This window comes from Athalia rosae, chromosome 3 (assembly GCF_917208135.1).
Source record: "Athalia rosae chromosome 3, iyAthRosa1.1, whole genome shotgun sequence".
NCBI classification, from domain to species: Eukaryota; Metazoa; Arthropoda; class Insecta; order Hymenoptera; family Athaliidae; genus Athalia; species Athalia rosae.
Window position 1 is genome coordinate 13,950,878 of NC_064028.1, and position 7,500 is coordinate 13,958,377.

The 7,500-nt window shown below is 45.6% G+C and overlaps 1 non-coding gene across 1 annotated transcript in view; it reads left to right on the forward strand.

Moving 5' to 3' along the window:
• Positions 1 to 5,896: 5,896 nt before the first annotated feature.
• Positions 5,897 to 7,500, forward strand: part of LOC125500457 — a 1,914-nt gene continuing 310 nt past the window's right edge. The window contains exon 1 of the ribosomal RNA XR_007277839.1: positions 5,897 to 7,500. This exon is cut by the window's right edge and continues 310 nt beyond it. This is a non-coding gene — a ribosomal RNA (small subunit ribosomal RNA).

Consider the following 7,500-nt stretch of genomic DNA (forward strand, 5'->3'; position numbering starts at 1 on the left):
TTTTCAAAGTCCGAAAGAGTCGCGCATCACTCGTTGGATCGAAAAATTTTCAAAGTCCGAAAGAGTCGCGCATCACTCGTTGGATCGAAAAATTTTCGAAGTCCGAAAGAGTCGCGCATCACTCGTTGGATCGAAAAATTTTCAAAGTCCGAAAGAGTCGCGCATCACTCGTTGGATCGAAAAATTTTCAAAGTCCGAAAGAGTCGCGCATCACTCGTTGGATCGAAAAATTTTCAAAGTCCGAAAGAGTCGCGCATCACTCGTTGGATCGAAAAATTTTCAAAGTCCGAAAGAGTCGCGCATCACTCGTTGGATCGAAAAATTTTCAAAGTCCGAAAGAGTCGCGCATCACTCGTTGGATCGAAAAATTTTCAAAGTCCGAAAGAGTCGCGCATCACTCGTTGGATCGAAAAATTTTCAAAGTCCGAAAGAGTCGCGCATCACTCGTTGGATCGAAAAATTTTCAAAGTCCGAAAGAGTCGCGCATCACTCGTTGGATCGAAAAATTTTCAAAGTCCGAAAGAGTCGCGCATCACTCGTTGGATCGAAAAATTTTCGAAGTCCGAAAGAGTCGCGCATCACTCGTTGGATCGAAAAATTTTCAAAGTCCGAAAGAGTCGCGCATCACTCGTTGGATCGAAAAATTTTCAAAGTCCGAAAGAGTCGCGCATCACTCGTTGGATCGAAAAATTTTCAAAGTCCGAAAGAGTCGCGCATCACTCGTTGGATCGAAAAATTTTCAAAGTCCGAAAGAGTCGCGCATCACTCGTTGGATCGAAAAAATTTTCAAAGTCCGAAAGAGTCGCGCATCACTCGTTGGATCGAAAAATTTTCAAAGTCCGAAAGAGTCGCGCATCACTCGTTGGATCGAAAAATTTTCAAAGTCCGAAAGAGTCGCGCATCACTCGTTGGATCGAAAAATTTTCAAAGTCCGAAAGAGTCGCGCATCACTCGTTGGATCGAAAAATTTTCAAAGTCCGAAAGAGTCGCGCATCACTCGTTGGATCGAAAAATTTTCAAAGTCCGAAAGAGTCGCGCATCACTCGTTGGATCGAAAAATTTCAAAGTCCGAAAGAGTCGCGCATCACTCGTTGGATCGAAAAATTTTCAAAGTCCGAAAGAGTCGCGCATCACTCGTTGGATCGAAAAATTTTCAAAGTCCGAAAGAGTCGCGCATCACTCGTTGGATCGAAAAATTTTCAAAGTCCGAAAGAGTCGCGCATCACTCGTTGGATCGAAAAATTTTCAAAGTCCGAAAGAGTCGCGCATCACTCGTTGGATCGAAAAATTTTCAAAGTCCGAAAGAGTCGCGCATCACTCGTTGGATCGAAAAATTTTCAAAGTCCGAAAGAGTCGCGCATCACTCGTTGGATCGAAAAATTTTCAAAGTCCGAAAGAGTCGCGCATCACTCGTTGGATCGAAAAATTTTCAAAGTCCGAAAGAGTCGCGCATCACTCGTTGGATCGAAAAATTTTCAAAGTCCGAAAGAGTCGCGCATCACTCGTTGGATCGAAAAATTTTCAAAGTCCGAAAGAGTCGCGCATCACTCGTTGGATCGAAAAATTTTCAAAGTCCGAAAGAGTCGCGCATCACTCGTTGGATCGAAAAATTTTCAAAGTCCGAAAGAGTCGCGCATCACTCGTTGGATCGAAAAATTTTCAAAGTCCGAAAGAGTCGCGCATCACTCGTTGGATCGAAAAATTTTCAAAGTCCGAAAGAGTCGCGCATCACTCGTTGGATCGAAAAATTTTCAAAGTCCGAAAGAGTCGCGCATCACTCGTTGGATCGAAAAATTTTCAAAGTCCGAAAGAGTCGCGCATCACTCGTTGGATCGAAAAATTTTCAAAGTCCGAAAGAGTCGCGCATCACTCGTTGGATCGAAAAATTTTCAAAGTCCGAAAGAGTCGCGCATCACTCGTTGGATCGAAAAATTTTCAAAGTCCGAAAGAGTCGCGCATCACTCGTTGGATCGAAAAATTTTCAAAGTCCGAAAGAGTCGCGCATCACTCGTTGGATCGAAAAATTTTCAAAGTCCGAAAGAGTCGCGCATCACTCGTTGGATCGAAAAATTTTCAAAGTCCGAAAGAGTCGCGCTTCACTCGTTGGATCGAAAAATTTTCAAAGTCCGAAAGAGTCGCGCATCACTCGTTGGATCGAAAAATTTTCAAAGTCCGAAAGAGTCGCGCATCACTCGTTGGATCGAAAAATTTTCAAAGTCCGAAAGAGTCGCGCATCACTCGTTGGATCGAAAAATTTTCAAAGTCCGAAAGAGTCGCGCATCACTCGTTGGATCGAAAAATTTTCAAAGTCCGAAAGAGTCGCGCAACACTCGTTGGATCGAAAAATTTTCAAAGTCCGATAGAGTCGCGCATCACTCGTTGGATCGAAAAATTTTCAAAGTCCGAAAGAGTCGCGCATCACTCGTTGGATCGAAAAATTTTCAAAGTCCGAAAGAGTCGCGCATCACTCGTTGGATCGAAAAATTTTCGAAGTCCGAAAGAGTCGCGCATCACTCGTTGGATCGAAAAATTTTCAAAGTCCGAAAGAGTCGCGCATCACTCGTTGGATCGAAAAATTTTCAAAGTCCGAAAGAGTCGCGCATCACTCGTTGGATCGAAAAATTTTCAAAGTCCGAAAGAGTCGCGCATCACTCGTTGGATCGAAAAATTTTCAAAGTCCGAAAGAGTCGCGCATCACTCGTTGGATCGAAAAATTTTCAAAGTCCGAAAGAGTCGCGCATCACTCGTTGGATCGAAAAATTTTCAAAGTCCGAAAGAGTCGCGCATCACTCGTTGGATCGAAAAATTTTCAAAGTCCGAAAGAGTCGCGCATCACTCGTTGGATCGAAAAATTTTCAAAGTCCGAAAGAGTCGCGCATCACTCGTTGGATCGAAAAATTTTCAAAGTCCGAAAGAGTCGCGCATCACTCGTTGGATCGAAAAATTTTCAAAGTCCGAAAGAGTCGCGCATCACTCGTTGGATCGAAAAATTTTCAAAGTCCGAAAGAGTCGCGCATCACTCGTTGGATCGAAAAATTTTCAAAGTCCGAAAGAGTCGCGCATCACTCGTCATCACTCGTTGGATCGAAAAATTTTCAAAGTCCGAAAGAGTCGCGCATCACTCGTTGGATCGAAAAATTTTCAAAGTCCGAAAGAGTCGCGCATCACTCGTTGGATCGAAAAATTTTCAAAGTCCGAAAAATTTTCAAAGTCCGAAAGAGTCGCGCATCACTCGTTGGATCGAAAAATTTTCAAAGTCCGAAAGAGTCGCGCATCACTCGTTGGATCGAAAAATTTTCAAAGTCCGAAAGAGTCGCGCATCACTCGTTGGATCGAAAAATTTTCAAAGTCCGAAAGAGTCGCGCATCACTCGTTGGATCGAAAAATTTTCAAAGTCCGAAAGAGTCGCGCATCACTCGTTGGATCGAAAAATTTTCAAAGTCCGAAAGAGTCGCGCATCACTCGTTGGATCGAAAAATTTTCAAAGTCCGAAAGAGTCGCGCATCACTCGTTGGATCGAAAAATTTTCAAAGTCCGAAAGAGTCGCGCATCACTCGTTGGAACGAAAAATTTTCAAAGTCCGAAAGAGTCGCGCATCACTCGTTGGATCGAAAAATTTTCAAAGTCCGAAAGAGTCGCGCATCACTCGTTGGATCGAAAAATTTTCAAAGTCCGAAAGAGTCGCGCATCACTCGTTGGATCGAAAAATTTTCAAAGTCCGAAAGAGTCGCGCATCACTCGTTGGATCGAAAAATTTTCAAAGTCCGAAAGAGTCGCGCATCACTCGTTGGATCGAAAAATTTTCAAAGTCCGAAAGAGTCGCGCATCACTCGTTGGAACGAAAAATTTTCAAAGTCCGAAAGAGTCGCGCATCACTCGTTGGATCGAAAAATTTTCAAAGTCCGAAAGAGTCGCGCATCACTCGTTGGATCGAAAAATTTTCAAAGTCCGAAAGAGTCGCGCATCACTCGTTGGATCGAAAAATTTTCAAAGTCCGAAAGAGTCGCGCATCACTCGTTGGATCGAAAAATTTTCAAAGTCCGAAAGAGTCGCGCATCACTCGTTGGATCGAAAAATTTTCAAAGTCCGAAAGAGTCGCGCATCACTCGTTGGATCGAAAAATTTTCAAAGTCCGAAAGAGTCGCGCATCACTCGTTGGATCGAAAAATTTTCAAAGTCCGAAAGAGTCGCGCATCACTCGTTGGATCGAAAAATTTTCAAAGTCCGAAAGAGTCGCGCATCACTCGTTGGATCGAAAAATTTTCAAAGTCCGAAAGAGTCGCGCATCACTCGTTGGATCGAAAAATTTTCAAAGTCCGAAAAATTTTCAAAGTCCGAAAGAGTCGCGCATCACTCGTTGGATCGAAAAATTTTCAAAGTCCGAAAGAGTCGCGCATCACTCGTTGGATCGAAAAATTTTCAAAGTCCGAAAGAGTCGCGCATCACTCGTTGGATCGAAAAATTTTCAAAGTCCGAAAGAGTCGCGCATCACTCGTTGGATCGAAAAATTTTCAAAGTCCGAAAGAGTCGCGCATCACTCGTTGGATCGAAAAATTTTCAAAGTCCGAAAGAGTCGCGCATCACTCGTTGGATCGAAAAATTTTCAAAGTCCGAAAGAGTCGCGCATCACTCGTTGGATCGAAAAATTTTCAAAGTCCGAAAGAGTCGCGCATCACTCGTTGGAACGAAAAATTTTCAAAGTCCGAAAGAGTCGCGCATCACTCGTTGGATCGAAAAATTTTCAAAGTCCGAAAGAGTCGCGCATCACTCGTTGGATCGAAAAATTTTCAAAGTCCGAAAGAGTCGCGCATCACTCGTTGGATCGAAAAATTTTCAAAGTCCGAAAGAGTCGCGCATCACTCGTTGGAACGAAAAATTTTCAAAGTCCGAAAGAGTCGCGCATCACTCGTTGGATCGAAAAATTTTCAAAGTCCGAAAGAGTCGCGCATCACTCGTTGGATCGAAAAATTTTCAAAGTCCGAAAGAGTCGCGCATCACTCGTTGGATCGAAAAATTTTCAAAGTCCCAACGATTCTCGCATGGAACTAAGTTCCAACGTACTGCCAAATTTTTCAGGTCGCGTTGCTGTTTTGCCCCATAAGGAACACGTGTTATGACCGGCCGGCTCCGACGTCCGAGCGGCACCGTTGATACTTCATGCACCGAGCGGTCTCGACCGGTCGGTCGGCACCTAGTCCTCGGGTTTCGGAACTTTCGACTTGTTTCGGCCCGTATCTCGACATCCCTTTGCGGGTTTGTTGTCGGGGCTATGGTTTCGTCCTCACCGTGTCACGAACACGCAGACAAAAATTTTTTTCGAATTTTGAAAATTTTTCGTCTGAGCGGAGATTCGCACCACAGGCGTTCGTTTCGTTCCGGTAAGAACCACTCTCACGAGTTCAAAGTTTTTCCGAGCGCTCACGTTTCGCAGGGGCGAGTTCTTCGCTCCGTCTAGAAAATATGATTCAATTTGAATCGTCGACACTACATAACCGCGGGTCGGTGTCTAAGACCGAATGGCCCTTTATGCGGTGACCAGAAAGTCTTCTCTCGCAAGTCGAGGGAAGCAGTCGAACAGAGGCATCAACTCGCCACATTCCGTGCGTATCACAGTCTGTTCGCAGACGGTACACATTGATTTCCAATCGTACTCCCGACGCTTGCAATCTAGCCGAAGGATACGAGAAGGATAATTCGAACGATTTGCACCGGGGAGTCGACAAAAATTGTCTTCACCCGAGGAAACACAAAGTCGAACAGAGCGCTCTGAGCGCTAGTACGCGTACACAAGTTGTGCGGTACCAGATATACATATTATATTAAAACGTGTGGCCGACCGGGCAAAGACTCGGCGGCATGGGGCAACACACGAAAAGAGCTACCAATAACACAAAGCTCCCTGGTTGATCCTGCCAGTAGTCATATGCTTGTCTCAAAGATTAAGCCATGCATGTCTCAGTGCAAGCCATATTAAGGTGAAACCGCGAATGGCTCATTAAATCAGTTATGGTTTCTTAGATCGTACCCACATTTACTTGGATAACTGTGGTAATTCTAGAGCTAATACATGCAAACAGAGTTCCGACCAGAGATGGGAGGAATGCTTTTATTAGATCAAAACCAATCGGTGGCGGGTTCGTCCCGTCCGCCGTTTACTTTGGTGACTCTGAATAACTTTGGGCTGATCGCACGGTCTTGGTACCGGCGACGCATCTTTCAAATGTCTGCCTTATCAACTGTCGATGGTAGGTTCTGCGCCTACCATGGTTGTAACGGGTAACGGGGAATCAGGGTTCGATTCCGGAGAGGGAGCCTGAGAAACGGCTACCACATCCAAGGAAGGCAGCAGGCGCGCAAATTACCCACTCCCGGCACGGGGAGGTAGTGACGAAAAATAACGATACGGGACTCATCCGAGGCCCCGTAATCGGAATGAGTACACTTTAAATCCTTTAACGAGGATCAATTGGAGGGCAAGTCTGGTGCCAGCAGCCGCGGTAATTCCAGCTCCAATAGCGTATATTAAAGTTGTTGCGGTTAAAAAGCTCGTAGTTGAATCTGTGTCCCACGCTGTCGGTTCACCGCTCGCGGTGTTTAACTGGCATGATTGTGGGACGTCCTACCGGTGGGCTTAGCCTTTCGGGGCGGCCCAACTAATATCCCATCGCGGTGCTCTTCATTGAGTGTCGAGGTGGGCCGGTACGTTTACTTTGAACAAATTAGAGTGCTTAAAGCAGGCTATTTTCGCCTGAATACTGTGTGCATGGAATAATGGAATAGGACCTCGGTTCTATTTTGTTGGTTTTCGGAACCCCGAGGTAATGATTAATAGGAACAGATGGGGGCATTCGTATTGCGACGTTAGAGGTGAAATTCTTGGATCGTCGCAAGACGGACAGAAGCGAAAGCATTTGCCAAAAATGTTTTCTTTAATCAAGAACGAAAGTTAGAGGTTCGAAGGCGATCAGATACCGCCCTAGTTCTAACCATAAACGATGCCAGCTAGCGATCCGCCGAAGTTCCTCCGATGACTCGGCGGGCAGCTTCCGGGAAACCAAAGCTTTTGGGTTCCGGGGGAAGTATGGTTGCAAAGCTGAAACTTAAAGGAATTGACGGAAGGGCACCACCAGGAGTGGAGCCTGCGGCTTAATTTGACTCAACACGGGAAACCTCACCAGGCCCGGACACCGGAAGGATTGACAGATTGAGAGCTCTTTCTTGATTCGGTGGGTGGTGGTGCATGGCCGTTCTTAGTTGGTGGAGCGATTTGTCTGGTTAATTCCGATAACGAACGAGACTCTAGCCTGCTAAATAGGCGTACTTTCCGGTATCTCGAAGGCCCCCGGCTTCGGTCGGGAGGTTTTTACTACCGGCGTACAAATAAATCTTCTTAGAGGGACAGGCGGCTTCTAGCCGCACGAGATTGAGCAATAACAGGTCTGTGATGCCCTTAGATGTTCTGGGCCGCACGCGCGCTACACTGAAGGAATCAGCGTGTCT